Consider the following 10734-nt stretch of genomic DNA (forward strand, 5'->3'; position numbering starts at 1 on the left):
TACACTGAGGAGTATCACACAGATATTAATGAAATAGTGAGGATGAAGAAAATGCCGAGATGTTTGCCTTATCCAATTTAAGTACATCTGTGCTTGCGGCCGGGATCACCTCTGAGACACAACAAAAGCGGATATGCCTGTGGGAGCTTTCTAAACAGCTTGTGATAGTTCGACATGCCTATCTAGCACTTTCTAAGTGCTTTGGATATTGTGAGTATAATGTGATTACTCTTGTGCATACCTCTTACCCACCTGAATGATATTGCACTATTGTGACGCCTTCTATTGTTCTTCTTTGCTACTACAGTCCTTTTGGCTCCTGTCCTGTCAGAGTTTGGAGAAGTGAGCAGCCACCTAGAGACATCATCCATCAGTCCGATTACTTGGGGACTTTGGAGCCTATTTATTAATGTGTGAGCGGACATGATACGATGTAGTGTATCATGTCCGCCGCACATCGAAAAATGCCAACAGCATACGCTGTCTGCATCTATCATTACACAAGCAGTTTTTGTGAACTGCTTGTCCAATGCCGCCCCCTGCAGATTTGTGGTCAATCGGCCGCTAGCAAGGTGTGTCAATCAGCCAGATCGTATAGGATCGGACCGATTGAAGACTGAAACAGTTTCCGCTGAAACAGGGAGCTTGATAATTCGGCCCCTTTGTTTTGATCTCTACTCTTTATGGTTCCATTTTTTTTGCCGTCTGCCAATTGGAATACCGGTGATTTATATACATATGTTTTTGTATGTTTTGTATGTTATGTTCACAATGATATTTATTATTCTTTTTCCAACACAGTATTATCACTGATTTTTTTGCACTAGGAGGCGCATCAGGTATTTTGTAATTTAGTTATGTAATTCTGTTTGCCAGTTGTTGGTATAACTTGGTAAATCATCATCCATATTTTGTAGTAGCTCATTTGATTTAGATAGCAGATGCTTTTTACCTGATTGGGGTGTGCATAAATTCTCAAGCATTGACAGAGGTCTCAATAATTTATTTTTATTTGCATATAAAAAATAGTGAATTTGAGAATAACTAAACCAGTCAGTTAGACATTCCAGGCCTGTGTCTTTGAGGGTCTCCTCAAAGTACCCCTTTCTACTGTCAGGATTCCATTTCATGTTTTACTTCTCTCACTTCTCATCACATGGTTCTCTCACTTTCATGTTACTTAAGGCTCCACCTGTCAGCAAACAGGTGCTTAGTTATTTTCATTAGCAGGAGTAACAGCTTACACGCAGTCTCTGAGCTGCATTGTTTTTCTCAAACCAACTGTTTCATAAAGGACTGTTTGCTTGGATTACTCTGGACTATTTTCTACAAGGATTACATCCCCTGAAATATCCTGTTTGCATCCTTGGACTTACAGCTAAGTTACCTCTTAATTTTATTCCATGCATACTAATAGAGAACTTAACTGCTGAATTGTTATTGTACACTTACAGCATCACTCTTAATTTAACTGGAGCTGACAGGCACTGCAGTTTTCTAAATTACTCTGCACACTATTTCATACTGGGGAATCACTGTCTCCTTTCTCACTTCATAATATATATGCTGCTTTAAGAACAAGACACTTTGAGCTCTAAGATTACAAGCTTGAACTGAAGAGGATTTAACTATTTCAAAATAAAAACTGTTACTTGGTTTTGCAACCGCAAGTCTGGGCATGTTGCCAAATTCCTCTCTTACTCTGCAGCAGCTGCTCTCAATAAACACAGCTACAAAGTAGCAGCTACAAGACAACTGAAGCATTCTCTGTGACTTGTTAAAAGTATATATCTTGCAAACCAAGCTTACTTCTTACAAGGATTAACCAACTCTCTCCTGCATTACATGTTTATTTAATGTAAGCTTAAAAAATAATTTTTGTTCTCTCAAGTTCTTTAAATTAGAAGCATATTTTTCTTCTATCATTTTTTCATTATTTTTCCATACTGTACCAGTCTAACACTATTGGAAATATTGTGCTTAGGAGGATTCATGTTGTGATAGTACTAACAGCATTGAACCTCTAACTTAATATTAATTCACCACAGGTTTACTGGTCTATGCTCACCTAAATAGCCCAAAAACCCTGGTGATACAAAACAATAATTGATCTGCAGTTGCGTTCCACTTACATAGTTGAAATAGACTTTACATAATAACTAAGCCCTACAATGGAACCAGCAGATCTCCCAACAATTGTTTATAACCTTTCTAAACGAGTGGATGAACTTAACCAGGGTCTCAGGGATTTAAAAGTAGAGAATGAGACCCTTAGGAAGGTTATTCAAGATTCAGTTTCTAGCAAACCTGTTCCTGCACAGCCTGTTACTGAGCCAATCATTGCTCCGCCAGATTTTTTCCATGGTGACAGACGTCAGTATCGTCAATTCAGAAATGCTTGTGTACTAACATTTAGTCTGAAACCTGTCACATATCCTAATGACAGGACCAAGTTGTTGAGCATGATTACTTATCTACGCGGGGAACCCCGCATTTGGGCAGATACTTTGTTTGAGTCAAACAGCCCTCTTCTGTCCTCTTTACAGTCCTTCCTTGCTGTTATGGATGAGTTATATTCAGATTCCAACCTCCAACATACAGCGGATGATAAACTGAGGAAGTTAAAACAAGGCAACCGACCAGTCGAGACCTATATTACTGAATTTAAACAACAAGCTATTGATTCCCAATGGAATGCAGTTGCTCTTAAAAGTCAATTTAGATTAGGTCTGTCTGATCAGGTGAAAGATGAACTTGCTCGTATAGATATACCAGACTCTTTGGAAGCATTTATGAGATTGGTTATGCAGATTGATAGGAGATTAAGAGAAAGAAAGACGGAACGCCAGCACACAGAGCCCTCCTATAAAAGGCCTACTCACCCCATTCAAACAACTTCCACTGCTCATTCTTTTAGCAGTGCTCCAGAGGCTATGGAGATTGGCTTCATTCGAGGCCCCCTCACTTATGAAGAAAGATTCAGACGTAAATCCAAGGGACTTTGCATGTATTGCGGTTCCGCTGCTCACTCTGTTCAGGATTGTCCATCTCTACACAAGAACAAGAACCGTAAGTCATTTTCTAGTTTGACTTCTCTATTGGTATATGATAAACCCATTCACTGTATTTTACCCCTCTATTTACAGTGGGACTGCAAACAGCTGCAGAAAGAGGCCATAATTGATACAGGCGCACAAGGAAACTACATGGATGCTTCTATTGCATTAACAAATAAAATACCACTCATAAAAAAATTGTCTCCTGTTTTTATTCGAGTAGTGGATGGGTCTGAAATTTCTTCAGGACCTATAATACAACATACCATCCCCATTCTGGTTACCACCTTTGACTCACATCAAGAATATATCACGTTTGATATTATCAGTTCTCCACTCTTCCCTATTGTCCTAGGTTTACAATGGCTTCGATTACATGAACCAACAATAACTTGGAGTTCTCTTGACATCAAATTTAATTCTAAATACTGTCTACAAAGTTGCTTACATCCTACAACTCTTTTACATATTACTGAAGTGCCCAGTATCCCCAAAGCTTACGACAAATTTAAAGAAGTCTTCAGCAAAAAGGAGGCAGACAGCTTACCTCCTCATCGGACCTACGACTGTCCTATTGACCTCAAACCAGGAACCACACCTCCATATGGCCATCTATACCCTCTCTGTCAACCAGAGTTGGACCATCTTAAAACCTATTTAGATGAAAACCTGAAAAAAGGCTTTATTCGCCCCTCTGTTTCACCTGCCGCAGCTGGTTTCTTCTTTGTCAGAAACAAAGACAACTCACTTCGACCTATAATTGATTTTAGGGAGTTGAACAAAATAACCATCAAAAACCGGTATCCCTTACCACTCATCCCCGAACTTATCGAACGCCTTCAAGATGCAAATTTTTTTACCAAGCTTGATCTTAGAGGGGCTTATAATCTTGTTCGAATAAGAGAGGGTGATGAGTGGTTGACCGCATTCCGTACGAGATATGGTCTCTTTGAATATCTTGTAATGCCCTTCGGGCTTACTAATGCTCCGGCCACATTTCAGTTTTTCGTGAATGATGTTTTCCATGACCTTCTTGACATCTGCATTGTGGTATACCTGGACGACATCCTTATTTATTCAAAAACTTTAGAAGATCACGTGAAGCATGTTAGCTGGGTCTTGTCAAGACTGCAAGTGCATAGACTTTACGCTAAACTTGAGAAGTGTCTTTTCCACGTTACTGAAATTGATTTCCTGGGTTACAGTATAGGACCCAATGGCATTCAAATGCAAGAAAATAAGGTAGAAGCCGTGAGAAACTGGCCACAACCCACTAACAGAAAAGAATTACAACGCTTTCTAGGTTTCAGTAATTATTATTGCAAATTTATTAGGAACTTCTCCCAAAAGATAAAACCTCTTTCTAGACTCACCAGCACCTGTGTGCCATTCCGTTGGGATAAAGATGCCGATGAGGCCTTTCGCAACCTGAAGACCTCATTCACTACTGCACCTATACTACAATTTCCAGATCCTTCCCTCCAATTCGTCCTCGAGGTCGACTCTTCAGATTTTGCTCTTGGCGCTATTCTCTCCCAAAGGAAAAGTCTTACACAACCACTTCATCCAGTAGCTTTCTATTCTAAGCTACTCTCTCCAGCCGAGATTAACTACTCCATCGGAGAAAAAGAACTTCTCGCAATTAAACGTGCTTTTGATACATGGAGACATCTTCTAGAGGGCACGGTACAACCTATCATAATCTATATAGATCATTGCAACCTGGAATTCCTGCAGAAAAATAAAACTCTGTCCAGTAGACAAGTAAGATGGAGCCTGTACTTTAGCAGTTTTAACTATCTTATAGTATACAGACCTGGATCTAAAAATGGGAAGGCTGACTCTCTCTCCAGGAGAGATCCCAGACCACCAAATTCTCAAGAAGTTACTTCCATCATACCTGCAGACAAATTCTTGGGCCTGATGCCTACATTTAAAACTCAACTCCTTACTGCTCTACAGTCAGATAATCAGAGATCCCATCTACATCTGACTCAAAATGCTGATTTCTATTATCACGACTCCAAGCTATATATCCCAGAATCTCTCAGGAATGACTTGATTAAACAACATCATGATCCTCCTTTGCTTGGACACCCTGGTATCAAAAGGACATTAGATCTCTTATCAAGACTTTATTGGTGGCCAAACATGTCTGATTCCGTCCATAATTATATACAACACTGTGATATCTGTATCACTTCTAAAAAGGATAGAAATAAACCTTATGGTCACCTAATACCTATGGATATCCCTGAAAGACCTTGGGCTCAGGTATGGACTTTATTGTTGAACTTCCTTTAAGTTCTGGATTTAATACTATTCTTGTTGTTACAGATATTCTCACAAAGATGGCTTTATTCATTCCGTATCACAAGGTACCCACATCCGCGGAGACTGCTCAACTTTTCCTGAATTCGGTTGTACGCTTCCATGGGATCCCGAACATCATAACAACCGACAGAGGAGCTCAATTTACTTCAAAATTCTGGAAATCCCTCGCCCAACATCTACAGATTGATCATCGACTTAGTACAGCCTTCCATCCGCAGACCAATGGTCAAACTGAAAGGTTAAACCAATGGCTTGAACAGTACATCCGCTGTTACTGCTCATACCAACAAACAGAGTGGGCCCGGTACCTATACATGGCAGAATTTGCATATAATAATAGTAAAAACAGTACAACCAATTTGTCTCCATTCTTTGCGAATTACGCTTTCCACCCTAACTTCTCCATCCATGACTCAATTGCCCCAACTTCTCCCCCGGTTGATGACCGTCTACAAAAGATAGCGGAGAATTTTCATTCCTTGCGTCTAAACATCCAGAACGCACAAGCTATACAAAAGAAGTACTATGATCTCCGTAGAAGACCTTCTCCTGTCTATGCAGTAGGAAATAAAGTCTGGCTTTCAACCAAAAACATCAAAATACCTGTTCCCAGTAAAAAATTAGCTGGCTTATTTATCGGACCCTTTACAGTAAGCAATATTGTTAATGCCAATGCAGTTACTCTTGATCTTCCATCATCATTACCTATTCACCCCACCTTCCATGTCTCGCTCCTGAAACCGGCTTCCTCTACCTCAACGACTAAAACTATTCTTCCCCCTGATCCGGTGACCTTGGATGTTGACATATTTGAGGTCCAAGATCTATTGGACTCTAGATACTACAATGGTCAGTTGCAATACCTTGTGAGGTGGAAGGGTTTCTCGCCAGATGACGACAGTTGGGAACCGCACACCCACATCAATGCCCCTCGGTTGCTCTCCCGCTTCCATAGACGCTATCCACATAGACCCAGGCATCAAGCCGAGGATCGGCTTCCTTGAAGGGGGGCTTATATCAGGATTCCATTTCATGTTTTACTTCTCTCACTTCTCATCACATGGTTCTCTCACTTTCATGTTACTTAAGGCTCCACCTGTCAGCAAACAGGTGCTTAGTTATTTTCATTAGCAGGAGTAACAGCTTACACGCAGTCTCTGAGCTGCATTGTTTTTCTCAAACCAACTGCTTTCATAAAGGACTGTTTGCTTGGATTACTCTGGACTATTTTCTACAAGGATTACATCCCCTGAAATATCCTGTTTGCATCCTTGGACTTACAGCTAAGTTACCTCTTAATTTTATTCCATGCATACTAATAGAGAACTTAACTGCTGAATTGTTATTGTACACTTACAGCATCACTCTTAATTTAACTGGAGCTGACAGGCACTGCAGTTTTCTAAATTACTCTGCACACTATTTCATACTGGGGAATCACTGTCTCCTTTCTCACTTCATAATATATATGCTGCTTTAAGAACAAGACATTTTGAGCTCTAAGATTACAAGCTTGAACTGAAGAGGATTTAACTATTTCAAAATAAAAACTGTTACTTGGTTTTGCAACCGCAAGTCTGGGCATGTTGCCAAATTCCTCTCTTACTCTGCAGCAGCTACTCTCAATAAACACAGCTACAAAGTAGCAGCTACAAGACAACTGAAGCATTCTCTGTGACTTGTTAAAAGTATCTCTTGCAAACCAAGCTTACTTCTTACAAGGATTAACCAACTCTCTCCTGCATTACATGTTTATTTAATGTAAGCTTAAAAAATAATTGTTGTTCTCTCAAGTTCTTTAAATTAGAAGTATATTTTTCTTCTATCATTTTTTCATTATTTTTCCATACTGTACCAGTCTAACAGTATTGGAAATATTGTGCTTAGAAGGATTCATGTTGTGATAGTACTAACAGCATTGAACCTCTAACTTAATATTAATTCACCACAGGTTTACTGGTCTATGCTCACCTAAATAGCCCAAAAACCCTGGTGATACAAAACAATAATTGATCTGCAGTTGCGTTCCACTTACATAGTTGAAATAGACTTTACATCTACTATGTCTACTATCCTGAAATTATTAACTAAATTCCCCCTTTCAAGTTGATCTTTTATTGAACTGTAATTCTTAAATTGATTTAATATCTCCATATTGTTTCTACAATATTGTTTCTACAATATTGGTTATTACCTTTCTTTAGTTTATATATTCTGTTGCTAATTTCCTTCTTCTTGATAGCTCTGGTTAACAGTTTCCCATTTTTGTCCCCTTCTGTATAGTATTTCCTTTTTTTTTCCTTTTTTTTTCATTTAAATAATTTTTATTAGGTACATTGGTTTTACATCATAACAGAAAATTCTTAAAACATCAGAAAAATACTTTGCGAATAGATTTGATATTATTAAATCAATGACCCAACTTTTTTTTTTTTTTGAGAATTTTCCAATGTATATAGAAATATAAAGGGTATAACAATATAGCAATAGTTGTAAATACCTGGGGGTAAACAAATTAGGTTAAATTAGGTGAGGAGGGAGGATAGGAAGATTAGGGTAGGGGGTTAAGGGAAGTATCCTACTACGCTTAACGTATTAGAGAGTATAGGATATAACTTTCAACTCTGTGGGGTAGCGCAGAACTCAGATATACACTATGATGGGTGCAAATATAATTCCATATTATATAAACAATGATAGTGTTAGGTTCTCATACATTATCATATATTCCTTGTTCCCAAATAAACAATATATTAGTTATCATATCATGTTTACCCAGATAGCAATAGTGCATTTTCTCTAGGGAAATTACATGGTTCATTTCTGATCTTCATTGTGTTATTGTGGGTGTCTCTTGCGTCTTCCACAATCTGGGGATCAGTCTCTTAGCACAAGTCAGCATTATAAGAAGTAATTTCTTGCGATAGACACAAGGAATCTTTGGAATATGGCTAAGAAGAATAATTTGTAGTGTAAGAGTGATGTCTATGCTCAATGTGCTATTTATATTTTGTTCCACTTGTTGCCAAAATTCACCTAGACTCGGGCAGGACCACCATATATGAGCCATAGTACCCACTCCACCACATCTCCTCTAACAGCTGGAAGAAGCTGTAGGATATATAACTCGTAGTCGTTGTGGCGTTAGATACCATCTGGCTATAATTTTATAATTCAACTCAGACATAGTCAGGGAGGCAGAGGAAGAGTGAGTGAGGCGAAAACACCGTTTCCAATCATCTACATCTAATTCGCTTAGTAACTCTTCGGTCCACCTCGCCAAGTATGAGGGGCGCTTCTCGGGGAAAGAGCTCCTAAGAATTTTATAGATCATAGAAAGATGTGCTTTAGTAATATTCGAGATAACACAAAGCTGCTCGAAAGGAGTTAGAGGTCTTAATAATTCTGTCTTGTGTGGGCTATTATTGATGGCATGTCTAACTTGTAGGTATGCAAACCAACTGTGGAATGGGGATCCTAGTTCATCTTTAAGCAAAGTTCTGTCTTTAATCCCTGAGGGGCCAATGATTAAATATATTGGAAGGTTCTGTAAAAGCTTATTGGCATTAGTATGGGTGAAAAGGCTATGTTTCAGGAACAAATGATTGCGGAGTAAGGGAGTTAAAGGGGATATTATTGTTGACACTCCTTTCATATGTGAGATAACGTAGTCCCATGTCTCAAGAGTAGCTCTAATGTAGTCGTTATGTTGCACCATATAAGGCCTAGAATCTTTAGGGAGCCAGGGTAAGTCTCTCATATGTTTAACTTGGGATAGATGACTCTCTATCTGTATCCATAGATTCGAGGGGGGTGAGTGATTCCAAGAAACTATTCTGGCTAGATGTGCTGCTCTATAATAGTTAGTTATATTAGGGACGTTAAGACCCCCATCCTCTTTGCTAAGATATAAGGTGTGCTGAGCGATTCTGGGGCGTTTATAAGACCAGATAAAGGAGTTTATCAACTTTTGTTGTGTCTTAAGGTAGGAATTAGGCAGGGCCATCGGAAGCGTCTGAAAAATATATAAGTATTTAGGTATTATCATCATTTTTACCGTGTTAATCCTACCAAGCCACAATAAATGTCCCTGTCTATGCCAAGACTCCAACAAGTTCTTAATGCTTAATTGGAGAGTAACAACGTTATCTGAAAATAGTTTATGAATATCTTTTGGGATTGTCAGGCCTAAGTATTTAAGCTTGTCTGTGATAACAAATTTCATGTGTTGTGCTACAGATCTTATTTCTTGGGATGTTAAGTTAATCGGCATCAACCCCGACTTCTCCATATTAATGGAGAAATTAGAGACCTGTTTATAATTCTCCAAAAGTTAAAATGGGGAGAGAGTAAGCGCTAAAAAGCTTAAAAGGCTAGTAAAAGGTACATTTTAATACATATAAAAATTTACAAATGGCAATCAGACGCATGGATCCATGTCTGACTTAACAAAAAAAATATATATATATATAATAAACAAATCTAAAAATATCTAAAAATATCCAATGGAGTATAGCATGTGACGCTGACTTAGTGACCCAGTGATGAGGAGTTAAGACATGTACATTCAATAATATAAACAACCTAAGTAAGTGATTGAGTGCACACAATAGCTTTCAACAAAGAAAAATAGCATTCACAAAAAATAGTGTTCACAAAAATTGGCGTACATAAAAAATGTTCAAATGTTCAACCGGTTATATGTAAGTGAATCCAGTAGTGTTTCCTCCAAAGTGACGTGTAGAAATATAACGTGAAGTCAATAATAGTAGAATGTACATTCTACTATTATTGACTTCACGTTATATTTCTACACGTCACTTTGGAGGAAACACTACTGGATTCACTTACATATAACCGGTTGAACATTTGAACATTTTTTATGTACGCCAATTTTTGTGAATGCTATTTTTCTTTGTTGAAAGCTATTGTGTGCACTCAATCACTCACTTAGGTTGTTTATATTATTGAATGTACATGTCTTAACTCCTCATCACTGGCTCACTAAGTCAGCGTCACATGCTATACTCCATTGGATATTTTTAGATATTTTTAGATTTGTTTATTATATATATATATATATTTTTTGTTAAGTCAGACATGGATCCATGCGTCTGATTGCCATTTGTAAATTTTTATATGTATTAAAATGTACCTTTTACTAGCCTTTTAAGCTTTTTAGCGCTTACTCTCTCCCCATTTTAACTTTTGTATTGTTAGCCTACTAGGAGGCTATATATTTAGTAAGCTTAAGGCCCTGGGTGTAGCGCTCGGTCCACTTCTCCTGTTTATAATTCTCCAATGTCTCGACCAGAATGGGTAAAGTAGTTGCTGGTGATTGTAA

The sequence above is a fragment of the Bombina bombina genome, chromosome 4 (assembly GCF_027579735.1).
Source record: "Bombina bombina isolate aBomBom1 chromosome 4, aBomBom1.pri, whole genome shotgun sequence".
NCBI lineage: Eukaryota > Metazoa > Chordata > Amphibia > Anura > Bombinatoridae > Bombina > Bombina bombina.